The 21,208-nt window shown below is 43.9% G+C and overlaps 1 long non-coding RNA gene across 1 annotated transcript in view; it reads left to right on the top strand.

The window, feature by feature from the left end:
* The first annotated feature begins 368 nt into the window (after nucleotides 1–368).
* LOC117661077 (uncharacterized) overlaps nucleotides 369–21,208 on the top strand; it is a 34,811-nt gene continuing 13,971 nt past the window's right edge. The window contains exons 1-2 of the long non-coding RNA XR_015733519.1: nucleotides 369–435; nucleotides 12,968–13,033. This is a non-coding gene — a long non-coding RNA (uncharacterized LOC117661077). The remainder of the gene's footprint in view (nucleotides 436–12,967; nucleotides 13,034–21,208) is intronic.

Below are 21,208 nucleotides of genomic sequence, written 5' to 3' on the forward strand. Positions count from 1 at the left end.
AGGGCTAGGAAAAACAGAGAGTGGACTGTAAACCAATTTCTTATTTGCCAGATCCAGGATGGAAGAACCTAATCACAAACAAAAACAGGATTTAAACACCATAAAACAATCACACACACAAATCAAAGAATTCACACTCCAACTCAAAAGACTTTAACGGATCACATAGAAAATCAGAAGATGTTTTAGGATAAATTAAAAAAAAAGAGAAAGGGTTGTTCTTACAATTAAGACAGGCTAGCCTAGGAACGCTGTGCTTCTATACACAATAGACTGATAAGTAAGTTTTCCAAGGATCTTGCCCAATAATCACAGACACGATAGGCTTTGAGTTCAATGTATTTATTTACTCCATTTCTTTCTATTCAGGTACTCATTTGGAACTAGTCCTGGACTTCTGCGCACAGCCTTATATATGGAGGAAGTGGAGTCAAGGTAAGGAGGGGTTATGGGAAGGGCTAAGTGAGGGAGGAGGGATCAGTGGGTCAGTCTATGCAATGGTGTATACACAGTTAGGCATTTACTCGTAACAAATCCCCCTCTAAATGCCTAACATTCGGGGTTGATTCTGTGCCCGGCATGGTCACCCCTAGTTTTGATGTGAGATATGTGTGTTGCTTGTTTGGTAATGGTTTCGTTAGAATGTCCGCGACTTGCTCAGAGGTTTCACAATGTACGGCCCTAATAAAACCTACATTTGATAACTGCCTGACATGCTTATGCTTGATGTCGATATGTCTGGATCTCTGACCCACTGCTTCTGCGTTGGAGATGTCTATGGCTGCTTTATTGTCCTCGTGGATAGTTATAGGATAAGCCAGTTCGGTCCATATTTCAGAGAGCAGGTCATCGAACCACACTAAATTGTTAGCTGCCTTTGATAGGCAGATGTACTCTGCTTCTGCCGTGGATGTGGCAACCAGGTTCTGTTTGCCAGTATACCAGTGTACCGGGCAGTTATTGATGAGGAACACATAACCTGATGTGCTTTTCCTGCTCTTGGTATCACCTGCCCAGTCAGCGTCCGCATAGCAGGTCAGCGCCGGTTCTTTGGATTTGGATGGTTCCAGGCATAGGTACGCGTCTATGCTATGTTTCAGGTACCTGATTACTCGCTTCACCCCTTCCCAGTGGTATGCCTTGGGTTCACTGACATGTCTGGATAATAAATTAACAGCTAAGCTGATATCGGGCCTTGTCCAATTGGCAATATACAGGAGGGATCCAATGACAGATCTATACAAGGTGTTGTCCTTAAATGACTCCCCCTCTTCGTGCATATGTTTCAAGAAGTCTGTTTGCCTGGGGGTTTCGCATGGCTTAGCGTCCCTCATGTTGCATCTATGTATAAGTTCTAATATTTTCTCCTTTTGAGAAACCTTGAACCCGTTCTCTGTTTTCTCGATTTGTACTCCTAGATACTTATTGACTTTCCCTAGGGTCTTGAGTGTGAATTGTTTCCCCAGTTCTCTGGTGAATTTATCGCAATTTTGCTTGTGCTGCCCCATGTACAGGATGTCGTCTACGTAAACGAGTGCGTATTCGATCGATGTGCCCTCCCTCTTGGCGAAGAGGCAGAGGTCTGCTGATGTGGCGGTAAAACCCATGTCCCTGAGTGTTTTGGCTAGGTATTCATACCATCTTTTCCCGGACTGTCTTAAACCGTACAAACTTTTGTTTAGTAGCCAAGTGACTCCCTCTTTCGCGCCTTTCCCTGGGGGTGCCCTGACATATATTTCTTTGTCTAACTTCGCATGGAGGTATGCGGTTTGAACGTCAAATTGGTAGACTTCTAGGCCTAAGATAGATGCAACTACTAGGGCGCTTTTGACACTTTCTGCCCTAACTGTGGGTGAGTAGGTATCCGTGTAGTCGTCTGGATACCTTTGGGCGAACCCCTGAGCTACGAGTCTAGCCTTGTAGAGGGCCTTGTTGTCTTCGAGTTCCTTGATTTTGAAAACCCACTTCATGCCTATGAGTGTCTTATTGACTGGGACTTTAGAGGGGGTGTACACGTTCAGTTCGCGCAGGCTAGCCATCTCCCTTTCCATAGCTTGCTCCCACTTATCTCTCTCTACCTGCGGCAGACTAATGATTTCTTCGTATGAGTTGGGTGTTGTTCTATTTGGGTGAATGGACATGACATAATCTTTAAACCTCTTGGGCATTTTGTTTCTGTTGGGTCTGATAGGTCTCATGGGTCTTGTGTCGGTGTCGTGCATGTATTTGGCCTCCTTCTCTGTGACCGTGTCTACCTTGATGATGGGGTGGTCTTCCTTCCACCCCTTGGTGGCTACCTCATGGTGTCTTGGTCTTTGTCTGTCTTGTGTATTTGCTTCTAATGTGATGGGTTTGCTTTTGTCCCTTGATTCGTTTGTGTCTTCCTGTCTGATGAGTGTCTCGTTGAGGTGTATCTTAGACCAGTTGGCATTCTCGTGGAACACCGCTGTTCTGGATACGATGAACCTATTGTCCCTGTCAATGAATCTATAGCCTTTTGTGCCTGGTTCATACCCCATGAACCTTAATCTCCTGGAGATCTTGTCTCCTTTTCGCCTCAGTTGCCTGGGGATGTGCACATCCGCCGTGACTCCAAATATGTGCAGGTGCGCAATCTTTGGTTTTCGGTCGTACATCACCTCATAAGGTGTTTTCCCTATTATGCTAGACCAGAGTCTGTTCAGCGTATAATTTGAGTAGTTGAGAGCTTCCGCCCAGAATGGCTGTCCTAACCCCGCATCCTCTAGGGCGCATCTCATCATTGTTTGTAGGACTCCATTCCTCTTCTCTGCGACTCCATTTTGGAACACGGAAAAGGGAGAAGTCTTGTAGTGTATTATCCCGTGCATCTTTGACCAGTTCGAGAATTCCCTCGATAAGAACTCAGACCCCCTATCTGTCATTATTTGCCTTATCTTTGTGTTGTGTTGCGTTTCCACTCTCTTATAAAACTCTTTAAATTTTTGGAATACCTCGTCTTTATGATTAATGGTATACACAAAGCCATAGCGGCTGTAGTCGTCTACTATTGTCAGAAAATATCTCCTTTTGTATTTTATAGAGGGCTTCATGGGGCCCACAATGTCCATATGTACCAGGCGGAAGATAGAATTGGTAGTACGGGTGGCTTTTCTAGGTCTGGATTTGGTTTTTAACTTAGATGATTTACATATAGAACACTCTAAGTAGTTTTTGCAGTTTTTTATTTTCAAATCACTGGTACATTCTGTCATTTTTTGGATGACTGGGAAGCTGGCATGGCCCAATTTTCTGTGTAGCAAATGGGCGCAGTCATCGTGAATGGGTTTGCCTATTAGCAATTTCCCTCTGTGTGTCGTGTTGCCTTCGGTGGGGTCGTCTTCCCTGCCCCCCTCTGCCTCAACATGTGTGTTGACTCTATTCTCAGTGTTTTCTAGTTGGGCGATAACTTGGGTCTGGTTATTCTTTTTAGGGTGGAGGTATGTTAGCCCTCCATTAATGACTATTTTGCCGATGCTTTCCCTGTCTCTGGTCAGGTAGGCTTCTCTCTCTTTGAAGGTGGTCTCTATGCCCATGTCCTTGCTCAGTTTAAGCGGTGCTAAAATGTTGTGGGGTATTTCGGGTATGAGTAATACCCCCTCTACTTTGCCTATTCCGCTTATGAACGTGTTTCCTCTCCCTGTCACTAGGACCCTGTTTTGATTGGCCATCTTAATGTGGTAGTTTTCCTCTGTGAATGAGGTCAGTATCTTTATGTCATGAGTTGTGTGGTTGGTGGCTCCCGAGTCGATGAGCCATACTTCTCCTTCTCTGGTTTGTGAGTGTGTGTGTGTGTGTTCTTCCCGATCCCATACATGGACCCTGGTTGGCTCTCCCTAGAGCTGTCCCTACTTTCCCTTCTGTTCCTTGGGTCGGGGGAGTCTCTGTGCCTGTATCTGTTGTCTGATGGGGATCTATCGGGGAGCCCCGGCTTCCTGCCTTCCCTTTCCCTTTGGTAGGTGTGGTTCCTTCCCCTTGAGTTTCTTGGGCAATCCCGTTTGTAGTGATTCTTTGAGCCACAAGTGAAGCATTCTGGGTAGTCTAGGTTCCTGGTTTGGAACTCAACTTTCTTAGTTGGCCTGCTGTCCCTGCAGCTGATGGAGCGGTCCCTCCTTAAGCTATCTTCTGCTATTATCCTATTTGTCAGTGACTCGAGTGTGAGGTGGCCTAAGCCTATGCTATCCAGCTGCATTATAAAATTGTCCCAGCTGGAGTCCAGGGAGTTGATGACTATGCTCTTCATGCTCTCTTCGGATATATCCTCCCCCCTTTGTATCAGTTCAGTTCTTGTGGCATTCAGGTTCAGTATATGTTCACCCATGGGAGTCCCTGCTTTATGCCTGGCAGAGTGGAATTCCCTGGATATCCTTGCTGTGGTGGCAGCGCTTTTACTATAGAACAGATTAAATATTCTCTGCTGTATCTCAGACACAGTCAGATAATGGCTTAGGCTGGGGTATACACCTGGTGGGATACTTGCTATAATTAAATAGTAAGCCCTGTGATGCAAGCAATCTGTTTCTAAAGTCCAAGGTTTTGTGGGGGGGTCATCAACTAAAAAAATCTTTTAAAAATAAAACCTGGAGTTGGTGATTCCACTGCATAAGGTTCGATCCATCTAATTTAAGAGTGGGAAAATTAGCTGGTAAATTCCCTGAATTGTGTGATGAATTACTCACAGTCTGTTGCTGCCCATGGTGTCTCAGGTAAGGGAACTCACAATATGGCTTGGGTATGCAGTTTGCAGCTCTGTACGGACTTGGATTTATGTTCTCTCCTTCTCTTCTTGCTGGAGCCGACTGAGCACGTGCGAGGCCCATTTCGCTACTGTAGCCGATGGGGGAGTAGCTGGCTGTTGCTGCTCTTAGGCCTCGGCCTAGGCCTCCAGTTGGGGGGTCCCATCTCACTCCTGGGGTGTCCGGCTTCATCTCTGGAGGTAGGCATCCATCGCTGGGCGTCCGGATCCATGCAGGGGGCTGGAGAGAGGCGAGGAGGCGAGGCGGTCGTAAGTCAAGGACTTCTGGGGTTCTGAGGCGTGGCGGCTGCGGTGGGTCCCGATCCTTGATTGCTGGTCCCTGGGCACGTGAGTAGGCTGGGCGGAGGCTGCATGGGGGTTGAGTAGCAGGTGTGGCCTCTTCCCCTCGGGCCTCTTATGCTTGGTGCTGCGGGTGCTGGGTTCGAGTCCTGCCATCTGCATGATTCAAGCATAGTTGGTGCCCTGTGGTTGTCTTCGTGGGGGTTGGTCATCGTGTGGAGTATCTGGGGGTGTGTGCTATCATCGATGGCCCCCCGTAGCCCCCTCGGTTCGCGGCAGTGTCTCTGGGGTGCGTGGCTGGCGTGAAGGGGTTGCGTGCAGGGCCTATCATGGCTGCTGGGGCCTCGGGTGTCTTTCTGGCTTCGAGCTCGGGAGGTGAGCTCCAGATGCCTTGGTGTGTCCCTTCTGGGGTGCCTTTGGCTGTTCCCCCATTTGTCCTGGGGTTTCTTTCATTTCCCGCCATTGCATTTGAATCCTGGCTCCCTATTGGTCGGTGGCCATCCCAAGATGGCCGCCGGGAGCATGGTGTGAAACTGGAACCGTTTGGGTCTTGGGCCTCTGCCAGGGGGTATCTCTGTGTCACGAGTGTTTCCAGGATTGCTGTGGCTATCTGCCTACTCACAAACAGTATGGTTTTAATCAAGCCATCTGCTGTTGGCAATTACCTGCAAGCCTTCCCCGCCCTAGTTAATTGCAGGTTAACTCCCTATATAAGCAAGGACCTTTTGCTTGCTACCTGGGCCTAGTCTAATCTAGGCCTAAATGCACAGCTCCTGCAGGAAGCTTGTTGCAACGCCGCAGATGGGAGAAGAATGCAGATAAGGACTCCAGACGCCGCTACAGAGAGACTCCCACGGATGCTTGCCTTTTGCTGTTTTGTAGCACGCAAGCTATCATCGGGACTGCTGTTGCTGGACCTTCTTCCTCCCACAAGCTTCAAGCAATGTTTGCTGTTTGAACTGTTTTTACTTCAGGTGACTTTCAGCTGTGAAGCTCATGCTGCTCCCACCATGATGGCCTTGATGATGTATCGACGCCGAAGCTGCTTACCTTCATGCTAGCTTTATTCTTTTGTGAACTGTTTCGGTATTGTGGAGAGGGATCTAGGGAGATAGCCTTGTTTCACATACCCAGATAAGACTTTGTTTTTAATGTGTTTTCTTAAAGACATAGTGCTTTTTAAATGTTTTAAAGTAAATTATATTTTTACACAAGATGCCTCTGTCAGAATCATTTCAGTCTCAGTGTGTTTACTCATGAGCTGGTTCACGGTCCGGGGTACCCCTCAACCCCATTTCGTCACAGTTGGTAGCAGAGGATGGTTTAACGAACTTACGCTCATGTGGTAACGCGCTAGACTGGAATGTCTGCAGTTGAATAGATGTTGACTAGGGCAGCAGCAGCAGCACAAAGTATGAAGTCACAAACTGGACTGTCTGGGGCTCAGGCCAAAAATGTTTTGGCTGAAAAACCCCAAACTCTAATTGACTTAGAGAATAGTGGAGCTATAAGTTTTGGAGCAGAGGCCTCAACTCCTGAAGGGCCTAAGATAGTGAATAAACCATCATCACCAAAAGAAGTAGAGACTGGAAGAACGCCACTTCAGGTCTTGAAAACAAATACAGAGGTGGATGATGAGTTTAGGAAGGCAATCCTTCAGTTTTTAGGTTTGCCCACAGTAAGTCAGAACCCGACTGCTGATTCTAGTGAATTATTAAAGAATTCAGCCGTGAAAGGAAAGAAGATCGAAGTCCTACAAAACACCGGATCGGTAAGAGACTTTCAATCTTTTCCTAAAACCCCCACCTCAGACCATAAGTGGGTAATGGGGGATAACAGACTGCCTGATTCAAATGTTCCTGCTTCTTTGTTAAACCAGCATGGCCAAGTTGACATTGCGCCACCTGCTGTTGAAGCCATCATAGATCAGGCTATAAAGACTTTAGCTCCCTTGATGACATCAGTGACTTCTGCTAAAAATTTAAGAGACTCTCATGTTGAGCGTAAGGTTGCAAGTGTGATAGAGACTTTGGCAACCATTTTAGGCGATGGTTTGCAGGCACCATCGGCTCAACAAATAGGAGCTGTGCATCCCAAAGCCCCCCTGATGTCTGCGACTAATTCAGCGCACGCCACGAGTGGGATATATCCATCCGTGACGACATCGACATCCAGGACGGTTCCGGAGGCTACCTCAACTGAAGATAGGAATTTGGGAGCGCGTCCAAAAATTCCTAGAGATGTGCACCAGAGAGGACCCTTGAGTTTTTGTGATCAAGCCAGGATGAGTTTTGCATCCGCACAACGTGAAGTTTTAATCCCTCCCATTGGGGAGGAACGATCGTCAGAATGCCAGATGGAAGACACTGTGCTGTGTGCTTCCATTCCAATGCCTTATTGCCCGTTCCAGGACGGACCACATTTTGAACATCAATTAATGTCTATTTCCATGTTTAATAATGTACAGGTCCTTCCTCCTAATTTTAAAAGTTTAAGTGTGGGTGGAGGAAATTTTAAGGAATGGGTTAAAAGTATTCAAGTAATTTTAATGAAAGAAAATGTTTTATCGTTGCTGTTAAAACCCCCACCTAGACCATGGTCCTTAGAAGTTGATATTTTACACCATAAGGCCTTTTGTATTTTATTGATGTCCATTAACCCTGCACTATATCCCAGTATACCTAGTAACCTGACCGTAACAGAAGTTTGGGTGAAACTACATAAGCTATTTTGTTCAAAAAGCTCCCATGTTACAAACAGAGTTTATAGGGAGTTCTATTCCGCAAGGTTGAAGGCGGGAGTAGATATTAATGAACACTTATGTGAGTTAAACAGGTTAAGGCAGGAATTGATGTTGAGGGGGGAAACAGTGTCTGAACAAACCCTCATTACTGTTATACTCAATTCCCTTGACCCTAGCTGGGATAATTTTATATCGCAACTGGATAATGTTAGTTGTAATAACTTATCTTTAGAAGTGTTATCTGGCAGACTGATTGCTGAAGATAACTTGCGAAAATGCAGGGCGGCTTTTCACAAAAAGGAAAAACCTTTAAGAAGGCCCGATAGTTCAGATAGAGCATATACTATCGGAGAATGCTTCAATTGTGGTTCAAGAGAACATTATAGAAGGGATTGCCCACAAAATGTGAATGCTAGGGCATGTTCAAAGGCACCTTCTGATAATAAATGTAAAAGGAGGTCATTGCCTCCTGGTAGAAAGCCAAGTATAGATGTTCCTAACCACAGAAGGGGTAAAAAGCCAAATAGAGGCAACAAAGGGAACAATCCCAGGCTTAATGATAGCTCTGTAGGTATAGTGGAAACTACTGAGTCAGAGCTTACAAGGGAACAGCGAGAGCAACTATGGTTAATGGACAGTGGAGCCAGTAACCATGTTGTCAGTGACCGAAGGTTGTTTGCTAATATGAGAAGGCATCAATCCATGGTCAAAGTTGCAAACGGTAAAAAGGTGAATGTTGTTGGCATTGGAGATGTTTATATCCCTGGGATAGGGGAGATTCATGGAGCATTGTATGTACCAGAGATAGATCATAATCTGCTAAGCCTGATGAGGATATGTGAGAACCCTAGAGTGGAGATTCTGTTCTCAGGAGGAACAGCTGTGATCAAAAACAACAAATGTGTGATTGGGGAGGTTTTGAAGATAGGTGGCTTGCCTTATTATTCCCCCAATACGAATGCTGAGTCCTGCAGTGATAGCAATTATGCTATCTCATTTGGTAGTAACAATGAATTACAGTTAGAACTAGGTGATGAGGATCAAGACTTTCACCAGAGGAAGCCTTGTAAAGACAAATGTAAAGTTAATAAAAAGTTTTTAAATTTTAACTTAGAGTCAGATAGTAGGAAACCTGAAAATGCTAATGCAATTGCTACAGGTGAGCCGTTGCACAATGAATGTGCTCACTTGATGCATCGTAGATTAGGTCACGTGAGTTTTCCTATAGTAAAGAAGGTAACCGAACACTCAAGGGGAACCAAGATCAATGACTGTAACACATTCCTAGACTGTTCAATTTGTAGGAGTGCAAAGTTGAAGGCGAAATCTGCGCCCGAGAAGTCTCAGAGGTACTCTGAACACCCGTTTCAGCTCGTCCACATGGATTTGGTGGGTCCATTTGCACCTTCCGTGGGTAAGAGACGGTACTTTCTTACCATAGTAGACGACCATAGCAGATTTGGATTCGTTTTTCCCCTAATGTCCAAGAGTGAAACGTTGACTAAGTTTAAGGAATTTTGTAACTTAGTCCAGAACCAGCACCAGGTCAGAGTTAAGAAGATCTTAACTGACAGGGGGACTGAATTTAATTCCAGGCAGTTCTCCAGCTGGTTGAGGAGTAAGGGCGTAGTCCACTTACGCACCGCGCCTTACTCTAAGTTTCAAAATGGCGTTGCAGAACAGCGCAGCGATGTATTACAAACTATGATGCGGTGCGCCCTAGAGGATTCCGGACTAGACTTCGCGTACTGGGTAGAAGCAGTTAGATACGCGAATTACACCTTGAACCGAGTGTGGTCTAGTGTAGTGCAGAAGACCCCATACGAGGTGCTATACGGCCATAAGCCTAGCTTGGCACACCTCCACGTTTTCGGGGTGATGGCCGATGTTCATGTCCCGAAGGAGCTCAGGAGAAAGGGAGACCCAACCTCTGTTAAACTGAGATTTGTTGGTTATGAGCAGGGCTCCAAGGCATTTAGGTTTGCCTACCCTAACGGGAAATTAATGATATCAAGGTCTGCCACTTTTCACGAAGGGGCCAACTGGAGTAAGATCCATGCCAATGAGATTCTTACTCGGAACCCTTCCCGTAGTCGTCATAGGCAATCGGAGGATGTATCAGAAAACCTACCCGAGGATAGGGATACATCTGGTTCTGGGAAGCGTGCATCCCAGGCACCCTTGAAAGGGGTATTGAAGCACAAGATGGGGGTAGCCAGGAAGGATAGGCGCCCAGCTTCTGAGACGCATAGTGATAGTCACGAGGTAGATGACTCATCGGACGACTCTGATGTAAGTGACTCCCCTAAAGGCAGACCAGTTAGGGTTACCAGGGGCAATAAGCCTAAGAGGTACGACGACTTTGTTACCTCAGTCGACCAGGTTTTGGCCACCCCTCAGAGATATGAGGATATGTTAGCCTTACCTGACCATGAATGACAGAAGTGGCTGGCCGCCATGGATACAGAATTAGACAGCCTGAGAAGGCTCGATGTATTCATGCCAACAAGATTGCCCAAGGACAAGAGGGTGATCGGCACCAGGTGGCTTTTCAAGCAAAAGCCCATTGAAGGTGGGGGCTTTATCTATAAGGCGAGACTAGTGGCGCAGGGATTTTCGCAGAGATTCCCTGACGATTATGAGGACACCTTCTCGCCCACGGTGCGCCCTGAGAGCGTGAGAACAGCTCTCACCATCGCTACCATGCGAGGCGAACATGTATATCAGTTCGATATTCAGACCGCGTACCTGCACGCCCAGTTAGACAAAGAGCTGTACGTGAGGATTCCTCAGGGAGTAAGCCATCGGGAAGACGATGTGTGGTTGTTGAACAAGAGCCTATATGGCTTAAAACAATCTGGTAAGCGATGGTACGAGTGTCTCACAAAAAGCCTGAGAGAGATGGGCTTTTTACCATCATCGGCTGACGAGTGTGTTTTTGTCAAGGAAGATCAGGGCATTAGGGAAATAGTACTGTTGTACGTTGATGACATACTATATATTTGTAGATCAGAGAACAGGCTTAAGAAGTTCTCTGAGGACCTAAGTAAGAGTTTCGCCTTAAAACCATTAGGTCACATTAGCAAATTTTTAGGGGTGCAATTCGTAAAAACCGAGAAGGGGTTTCGGCTCTCTCAGGAAGATAAGATTCAGGAATTGCTTAAAAAGTGTAGCATGGTAGAGGCGAAGCCATGCGATACCCCTATGGCAACAGACTTCCTTAAGAATATGTACACTGAGAATACGGAGTTTGAGGATAAGACCCTTTACAAGTCCGTGATTGGGTCATTGTTGTACATTGCAAATTGGACTAGACCGGACATCAGTCTAAGTGTAAATGTGTTATCTAGACATTCTGAACATCCCACACAGTACCATTGGAGCGGAATCAAACGACTCCTGAGATATTTAAAAGGTACTGTGAACTACTCATTGTTATTGGAACCAGAAGCAACTAGAGAATTAAGATTGAGTTGTTTTTCGGATGCCGATTGGGCAGGGGATGTTAGATCTAGAAAAAGTACCTCGGGGTACATTGTATACCTAAATAGTAGCCCCGTGTATTGGTACTCTGGGAAGCAGAAGTTAATTGCAACTTCCACAGCGGAAGCTGAGTATGTAAGTTTGTCCAAAGCTTCCAAAAACCTAGTTTGGTTTGACGATCTTCTGGTAAGCTTATGGAGGCAGCCCATGCAACCTATAAAAGTCTATGAGGATAACATGGCTGCCATTAACATATCGGAAGCCGATGCTGTAGGCCAGAGATCGCGCCATATTGATATACAAAACAAACATGTGAGGCAATTGGTGAAAACAGGTTTCATTAAGACTGTGTATTGTGAAACCAAGGAACAGGTAGCGGACGTGTTTACCAAACCGCTGCCCCGTGACCAACACCTCTATCTTCTGGGAAAAATGTTGATGGCTATGTGAATGTACTTACCATTGATGTATATATGTACCCAATGTAGAATGTATGTTTGTTAACCAGTCAAATAGCCGCAGAGAAGGGGATTGTCACGAGTGTTTCCAGGATTGCTGTGGCTATCTGCCTACTCACAAACAGTATGGTTTTAATCAAGCCATCTGCTGTTGGCAATTACCTGCAAGCCTTCCCCGCCCTAGTTAATTGCAGGTTAACTCCCTATATAAGCAAGGACCTTTTGCTTGCTACCTGGGCCTAGTCTAATCTAGGCCTAAATGCACAGCTCCTGCAGGAAGCTTGTTGCAACGCCGCAGATGGGAGAAGAATGCAGATAAGGACTCCAGACGCCGCTACAGAGAGACTCCCACGGATGCTTGCCTTTTGCTGTTTTGTAGCACGCAAGCTATCATCGGGACTGCTGTTGCTGGACCTTCTTCCTCCCACAAGCTTCAAGCAATGTTTGCTGTTTGAACTGTTTTTACTTCAGGTGACTTTCAGCTGTGAAGCTCGTGCTGCTCCCACCATGATGGCCTTGATGATGTATCGACGCCGAAGCTGCTTACCTTCATGCTAGCTTTATTCTTTTGTGAACTGTTTCGGTATTGTGGAGAGGGATCTAGGGAGATAGCCTTGTTTCACATACCCAGATAAGACTTTGTTTTTAATGTGTTTTCTTAAAGACATAGTGCTTTTTAAATGTTTTAAAGTAAATTATATTTTTACACAAGACGCCTCTGTCAGAATCATTTCAGTCTCAGTGTGTTTACTCATGAGCTGGTTCACGGTCCGGGGTACCCCTCAACCCCATTTCGTCACACTCTGTCTTACCGGTCTGGCAGCCTCGTGGTCTTGCTCCTGGGGGCTCATCGCTGCTCCCTGGTCATCTAGAAGGTCCCGGAGCTTCGCGATGAATTCATCCTTGCTTATGGAGGCTTCTATCATTTTCTGTATGATGTCCTTTAGTTCATCTCTCTCGGGTGATCTGTCTCTGGCGTGCCTGGCTGCACTTTCTTTTGGCCTCACGCTTCTGTTTGTTTGGTCCAGTTCCTCCATCTCTGCCATCAGCCTGGTGGTGGACCTTGTGTTCATCCTTCCTTCCATTTCCGATTTTGGTTCTGTTTATTGGGCATAACCGTCCTCTGCTGCCATTTTGATAAGTAAGTTTTTCAAGGATCTTGCCCAATAATCACAGACACGATAGGCTTTGAGTTCAATGTATTTATTTACTCCATTTCTTTCTATTCAGGTACTCATTTGGAACTAGTCCTGGACTTCTGCGCACAGCCTTATATATGGAGGAGGTGGAGTCAAGGTAAGGAGGGTTATGGGAAGGGCTAAGTGAGGGAGGAGGGATCAGTGGGTCAGTCTATGCAATGTTGTATACACAGTTAGGCATTTACTCGTAACATAGACTGATTCTGCTCTCAAGCAGCTGTCCTCCAATCCTTTCGAAGTATTCCCCAGCCGGGAGTTTTGCATTCAAGAAGGGAAGGCCCTGCCTTCCAACAATCCTTAAAGGGAAAGACTTCTTTTTCCTCCAAACAGTAGTACGAGAGGAAGTTTTAGTAGATGCCAGAAACTTGCCTTTAAGTTGGTCTGCACAGACTTGGGCTGACTTGGAAGTGAGAATGGCAGTGGTAAGAGGTATAGAATGTTTAATGTTATAAGGAGAAGTTATGTGATTTGTTGATTGGAAGGTTATGGATGTTGTGGGTGGCATAGAGAAGGAAGAAAGAAAGAAAGTTGCTAAGGAAAGAAAGCAGATGGAGATGTTGGCTTTGGCACTTGGAGGGGTCATTTTGAGACCCAATCAATGTGCAGTTTGTAAAGAAGTTGGTCATTGGAAGAGGGAGTGTCCCCGTAGAAGTATGGAAACCCGAGATGGATCCTACGGGCACGGATCTCAAATGGTGAGAGGAAGTCAGAGAGGTGTTTTTCGAGGACGGAACATGAGAGTAAATATGAGAGGAGTTTTCAGAGGAAGACTACGCAGACTCTGGATTGATGAGTAGGCTGATTTTACCAAACCCCTGTATGCAAAATTAGTTGAATTTGAACCTTGGAGTTGAAATGGGAGGGACATGAAAGAGGAAGCCTTGAAAATTTGAAACAAGCTTTGAACAAGGCTCCTGTATTAAGTTTACCAAATTTGGAAAAGCCATTCAATCTCTTTGTAATCATAGAAAATTGAATTGCACAAGGGGTGTTGGCTCAGAAAGTAGGAAATTGACCTTTGGGGGGGGCTTATTGTAAGCACCCCACATCAAGTCAGAACCATCCATCAGCGGTGGTTACCTGATTCAAGATTTTAAACAAAAATGAAACAATTTTAATGCAGCAGACAAACTTGCTTTTAACTACAGATCACAATTTGAATTAAGCACAGTTCTTAGCCAACACCGGATCAATGGATCAGTTTGGATGAGAACATTATGATGTTGAAATAATTGGTTTACATACAAAAATAAGACCTGATTTGGAGGGACACCCACTGGAGACAAATTGCCTCGAAATTAGTCTGCTCAAACCTTTGAATTGTATTCATTAAATTAAGCTCTATGGACAGGGAGCCTGGATAGCTCAGTAGATAAATGCATTGTAATTTAACACCAGCTGTCTGCAATTACTGTAAATTTGAATCTCACCAGGCTCAAGGTTGACTCAGCCTTCCATCCTTTCTAAGGTAGGTGAATTGAGGACCCAGTTTGTGGGGGGCAATAAGCTGACTTTATGACGGCTATTGCTTAATGCATTGTAACACTTAGTCTCTGGAGATCATTTGGCAAAAAATGGGTGGAGTCATTGGGGAATTCAAGCTATTGTAGATGAACTTTTAAACTAAGCTATGGTTGTATTGGGATATATCCTTTAGTAACATCAATTATAAACAAATGCTTGGTTTGTAAAAAGGTGAATGAACATGCTGTCAGAAAACAACAGATGGGTAAGAGGTACCACCAGCTTTAAGACCATTTCAATGTATTCATGTGGATTTTACAGAATTACCAAAAGTGGGGAGTGTAAAATATTTATTAGTCATAGTGAACCACCTCACAGGGCGGGTTGCAGCTTTTCTCTGCAGTAATGCTACAGCAACAGTGGTGTCAAGAGTTTTACCCAACCTAGACAGATTATCATCATATGAACTGTTGTTTGGAGTAGTTTTCACTACAGGAAGCATATGCATTAATTCCCTGGAAACCAGAGACAAAGTATTGAAACAATATGTGTATAAATTGTCCAGATATTTTGAAGTTTTTTAGGAAACACGGACTATTAGCCCAAACACCACCTTTGAAGTTTCCAGTCCACAAATTCCACCACGATGATTGTATGTTGATCCGGAGCTGGACGGAAGTTAAACCCCAAGTGAACGGGCCCGTGCCAGCCCCAAAGGAGTGAAAAGTGGAATCTCACCAAGGACATCCATTGAAGTTGATGATCCAAAGGAGCCAAGGGACTGGTAGGCAGCAACCAGTGGGAATAGCATTCTTCATCATCTGGACTATTTTTGTATTTTTTTCTTTCTTAGGATTGAGTGGTTGCCTATGCTGTTTCCCAACTGAAGAGGACTACAACTGCTCAGATTCCTTTGCACACTTTCCCAGATGTATTGGTTTTGTAATTGTGCTTTTAAGATGTTAGGAGGACGATCCTGGATCCACTGGATGAGACTGATACCAGGTAACAAAAAAAAACAAAAACTGACAGGCCATTGGCGCGGAAGTTCAAGAAGAATACACCCTGCTGAGTCCTACCGGCAACAAACTCTCAATGCACGGTGGTGATCATCAGCCTTGCTGAACCACCCCGGAAGCTGGTTCCCAACGCACGGCCGAAGCTTGGAACGGAGGAAGACAACATTCCATGACTGTAGCTTATAATGTAAAATCCATTAACTGTAATAGAATCCAGTGTCCACTACTTAAAGACACTCATGCTAGAGGGAGATTGGGTGTGGGGACTCTGGGCAACACCTATTTTAGCCCTTCTGTTGGTATTGTTTTAATATGATTGATATTGCCCTACCCCAAGTTACGCATATCCCTCACCCTCTTCTTGACGTCATGAATTTGTAAACTATGGGTCTTGTGCTCTTAAGGCCTTGTGGGTGTTCAAGAAATTCCCCTTGTCCCTGTAGAAGGATTTAAAAATGTCAAGAATTCCAGGGGACCTAGCAGCATCTGAACACTGAATCGGGACACTTTCGGTCAAGTACACTCCTGCCAAAAACGCATTGTCTATGCATGGGGTCGTTACTTTAGGCCTAAGTCAACTCCATCACCTAGGATTGCACTATTGACATTCCCAGCTGAGGGGGGAATAGATAAAGAAAATGAGCCTCTGCAACAGTTACATAAAGGAAACTATATATCAAGGATTTTGGAATTAAGTCAAGATCTTGTTAATCAGTATAACCCTACCCTAGGACAGAAATGCTGGTTATGTCTATCTGCTGACCTTGCATCTTATCATGCTATTCCTGTCAAACCACAACTCTGGGTTAGAACAAAGGCTACAATACTCCTTGAAAGGGATAGTAGAGATAAAATACCCATCTCACCAATACAAGCAGATTTTTATGAAGCATTCAAAAGATTGGGAAAAAGTCGCCTTCCTATCACAGGCCCAATTGCTACAGGTGTAGACCTCATAGGAACACCTTCTTTATGTGTGTCAGCCTCAGCTTTTGCCTGCTTCAGCTGCCATAAGAAACGGGGGAGGGATTAGTATAGGACGAAGGGTGGGGAGATGCAAGATTTGTTTTTTTCCTTGTAGGATGTGTCTTCATGAGAAACGAAAGTGATTCTTCAAAGGGGACAGCTGACCAACTGCCCTACATTCCTGATGAATGACGCTGCCAGACGTGATGCCACCTGACCTTTGGAAGACCTTTGGATTGGCTGATGATATATGGACAAGGGGGGGGAGAGATGCTTAGTAGATGCATTTCGCGCATTTTGCTCACTTCCAGCTTTACCTGGGTTGCTAATCATTTCATATTCAGTAAAAGTACCAAATTCTTCAAAATGCTTGAGGTTGGAGTTTTCTTTCCTGGATACTGAAGGAAGCATACCTGACATTAAGCTGGAAGACACAACCAGTCATCCCGGACAAAAACCGAGGGGACTGAAAATCCAAAATATGTCAGATCGGGGAGTGATGGAGAAGAGAAGATGGGGGCAGCCAGTTCAACTGCCCTCCAGTCGGAAAAGGAGACTGCAGAATGGTTGGAAAAACTCCGTTTGGAGACAGAAGAGGCTAGATGGTCAAAGGGAGTGGGGAGACTGCCGGACTGGGGAGAGGAACCCCGGGGAGTGACAATTTCCAGACCCTGGAAAAAGGAGGCAGTGTGGATGCAAGAACAGAAGGAACGTCTCATGATAGACCAAGCCTTGCAACTTATCCGTGATGTAGAGGAAAGCAGAAGAAACCGTGAGTCTTTTGGGGTTCCTGGGGAGAAGGAGAGAGAAAGCCCCAGGGGGGAGCCAGGAGAAACAGCCTGTGGGGGAGAGGAAGAGTTTGAGGAGGGAGCATCCCAGACTTCGGCAGCTCGAGGGAGAGATGCAGCCGGCCAGAGAACCCCAGCCTTGCAGCCCCCCCCCCCCCCGCAGACGTAAAAAGCCAAAAATCCCCCCCTTCCTGGGAAGTTTGATGGGAATCCTAAAGCCTTGGGATTTTTCCTGACCCAAGTGTGGAACCACATGCAGGACTGGGGGGAGGACTATGAAACAGAGGCGGCAAAAGTCAGAAGTGTCGCGAATGCCCTAGAGGGAGTAGCTGCTGAGTGGATGGTGGTTCTCCACAATAACAACTCCCCCTTGCTGAGAAATTACAACCAGTTCATGAGGGCCCTTAGAAGGCGTTTTGAAGACCATTTAGCTGAACGAAAGGCGAGACTCAGAATGAAGAGCATTCAGCAGGGCCGGAGGCTGGTGGCAGAGTATATCCAAGAGTTTCGTGAACTGGCACCCTATATGACAGGCTGGTCAGAAATGGCTCTTTTGGAGAGTTTCAAAGATGGATTGAATGAAGAGATATATCGAGACTGCAGGAGCATGGGGGTCCCCGATGATTTGGATAGATGGTACATAGTAGCTGAGGATGTGGAGATCGAGCTGAAATGGAGCGAACTCCGAGGAAGGCGGATGGGGGACCAGTCATCCTCTTTCTACCATAAGGGGGCGCCCAAGATGACTGGCGGGAAGACCGAATCCAAACCCAAGTCAAAGCCCTTCACCTGTTTCAAATGTGGGAAGGAGGGTCACCGGGCTCTGATAGATGACCACTGGATAACTTTCTATTCACTCTATTCTAAAAAGCAATGCATCCAATTGGAAAAAGTACAAACTCAGCCAAAATCCTTTTGGTACCTCTAGGAGGCCTCTAAGTTGTCAGAAGAAAGGAACATTCTAATGACATACATCTTAAAGGTTGGTTAGGTCAAGGGGATCCACATGAGTTAAAAGTTGTCTATCATCAGAAGATGATTTGAATCCTTCTCTAGCATTGATTTTATTTTATTCACAGTTGACTTGCTTTTAAAAACAAAGAAAACAAAGATATTTCCGAGGACTTTATCTGACCACAGCCCAGTATGGATAGAAATAGAAATGGGAAAGAAAGAGAGAAGATCTTGGAGAATAAATGAAAATTTATTTAGATATTTAAAAAATGTAAATGAACTTAAAAAACAAATGAAGGAATTTTTTGAAATGAACTTGAATAAGGGTACCCCTATTGAAATTGTTTGGGATGCGAGCAAGGCTTATATGCGGGGGGTATTGATTTATATGAACTCTAAACATAAATCAAATCGACAAAGAAAAAGCTTAGAATTGGAAGGGGAGATAAAGAAAAAAGAGCAGTTACTTATAAAAAATCCAACAGATGAAAAATTACAAGGAGTTATAAAACTTTTGAAAGATCAATTCCATATGCTCACAGCGGAACAAACAGCAACTAATTTACAATTTGCGAAACACAATACATTTTGTAATGCCAATAAACCGGGCAGGTGGTTGGCTTACACATTGAGGAAACAGCAGAGTACTCGGACTATTGGGAGTATTGAGTATAAAGGGAAGGAAGTATTTCAACAAAGACTAATTAAAGAAGCCTTTCTAGATTATTATACCAAACTATATGCTAAAGATGATATACAGAATGAACTTATAAATAAATACCTAGAAGAAAAGAGAGTTATAAAAATTTCTAATGATCAAAAGGAAAGAACGAGTTTACCAATAACAGCTGAGGAGATTACTGCTGCTATTAAACAACTGAAAACAGCTAAAGCTCCAGGTTTAACTGCGGTGTACTATAAAACTTTACAAGCAGAAATGATTGAACATCTTAAAGACTTATTTTGTAGCATACAACAAGGGGGAAAAATACCCCCTTCATGGAAAGCAGCTTTTGTTTCTTTGATACCGAAAGAGGAGGCAGGCTCTACAAAACCGGAAAATTTTAGACCAATATCTCTCCTGAATACGGATTATAAAATCTTTGCGAAAGTATTAGCCAACAGGTTAATGCCAGTTATTCAAGAGGTGATTCATCATGATCAAGCAGGATTTATAGAAGGCAGATACATGAAGGATAATGTGAGGCAAATTATAGATTTATTGGAATATCTTGAGAAGAATAAACGGATCTCTGCAGTGCTGGTGTTTTTGGATGCGGAGAAGGCCTTTGATAGAGTGAATTGGAATTTTCTATTAAAGACTTTAAAAAAGATGGATTTTGTGGATCAATTTCTACAGGTGGTTTCAGCAATTTATCAAGAACAAACAGCACAAATTATTATTAATGGAAGTTTAACTACAAACTTTAGTATAGAAAAAGGCACAAGACAAGGTTGTCCGTTATCCCCGTTGTTGTTTATTCTAACCTTAGAAGTCTTGTTGAATACAATATGGGACTTGAACACTTTGAAGGGAATACTGATAAGGCAAGAGGATTACAGAACAAGGGCATTTGCAGATGATCTGGTTGTTACCCTAACGCAGCCGATGGAATCAATAATTCAGATGAAAGACATTATAGAAGAATATGGTATGGTATCAGGATTTAGACTGAATCAGAAAAAAACCAAGATGATAGTTAAAAATATGACAGTTGATCAAAAGAAGGAACTGGAAAGGAAGGCAGGCTTTGAAATAGTATCAAAAGTGAGATATCTAGGAGTTCAAGTTGCAGATTCAAATATAAAACTGTTTCAAAATAACTATGAGGTGTTGTGGCGTAAGGTACAAAAGGATATGGAAACCTGGAAAAAACTGCAGCTGTCTTTACTTGGAAGAATAGCAGCAGTTAAAATGAATGTTCTACCTAGATTTTTATTTTTGTTCCAAATGATTCCGGTGCTTAAAAGTGATAAATATTTGACTGAATGGCAAAAAGGAGTGAATAAGTTTGTTTGGAATGAGAAAAAGCCAAGAGTTAAACTGAAAATTATGCAAGATGTTCGTGAAAGGGGTGGTCTTAAACTTCCAAACCTGAGATTATATTATGAAGCTGCAGCGTTTACACAAGCAAGTGATTGGTTTGGAAGGACAAAGACTGGAATATTGAATATAGAAAGCCACGATCTTGAATTTGGTTGGCATGCATACTTATTTTATGAAAACAAGGTGGACAAAGTATTTAATAGCCATATACTTAGAAGCTCCTAGATGAGAGTATGGAAGAAGCACCAATTCAAATGGGATTACACAATACCGTTGTGGTTGGATCTTGGTCACATTATACAGAATATAAATATAAAGTCACTCGGGGGGGGGGTTTATATAAAGAAGTACTTTTTAATGATGGGGGCAGATGGCAACTAAAGACATTGAACACACTGTTGGAAGAAGGGATTAATTTAACTTGGTTACAGTATAATCAACTTCAATTGAGATGGAGAGAAGATCAAAAAACCGGTTTAATGTTGCATGAAGAAGAATTGGTTAGACAGATAAAAGAGAAAGGCCCAATGCATATTAAGAGGATTTATAATGTTTTGTTAGAAAGAGATTCAGAAAATGAATTGGTTAAAGATTGTATGATAAAATGGGTGCAAAATTTTGGAGAACCAGTTATGATGGAAACATGGGAAAAAATATGGGTTCAGAATGTTAAGTTTACACAGTCGCAGAATTTAAGGGAAAATTTTTATAAAATGTTTTATAGGTGGCATTTAGATCCTAAGAAATTGTCATGTATGTATCCTAATGTTCAACCGAAATGTTGGAGATGTGATTGTTTAGATGCTACATATTATCATATATGGTGGACATGCAAGAAAGCCAAGGCTTTTTGGATAAAAATTTGGTGGGTTATGCAAAATGTTTTAAAGAAAAAAATTCAATTTTCTCCTCATTTGTTTTTACTGGGTATAGTTAAGGGTTTTTCAGTGGGTGAAACAAAATTGATATTGTATATGGTGACAGCAGCCAGGTTACTGATTGGTCAATATTGGAAAAGGGTTGATATGCCTACA

Source organism: Pantherophis guttatus, chromosome 3 (genome assembly GCF_059756535.1).
Source record: "Pantherophis guttatus breed Tessera chromosome 3, ASM5975653v1, whole genome shotgun sequence".
Taxonomy (NCBI): domain Eukaryota; kingdom Metazoa; phylum Chordata; class Lepidosauria; order Squamata; family Colubridae; genus Pantherophis; species Pantherophis guttatus.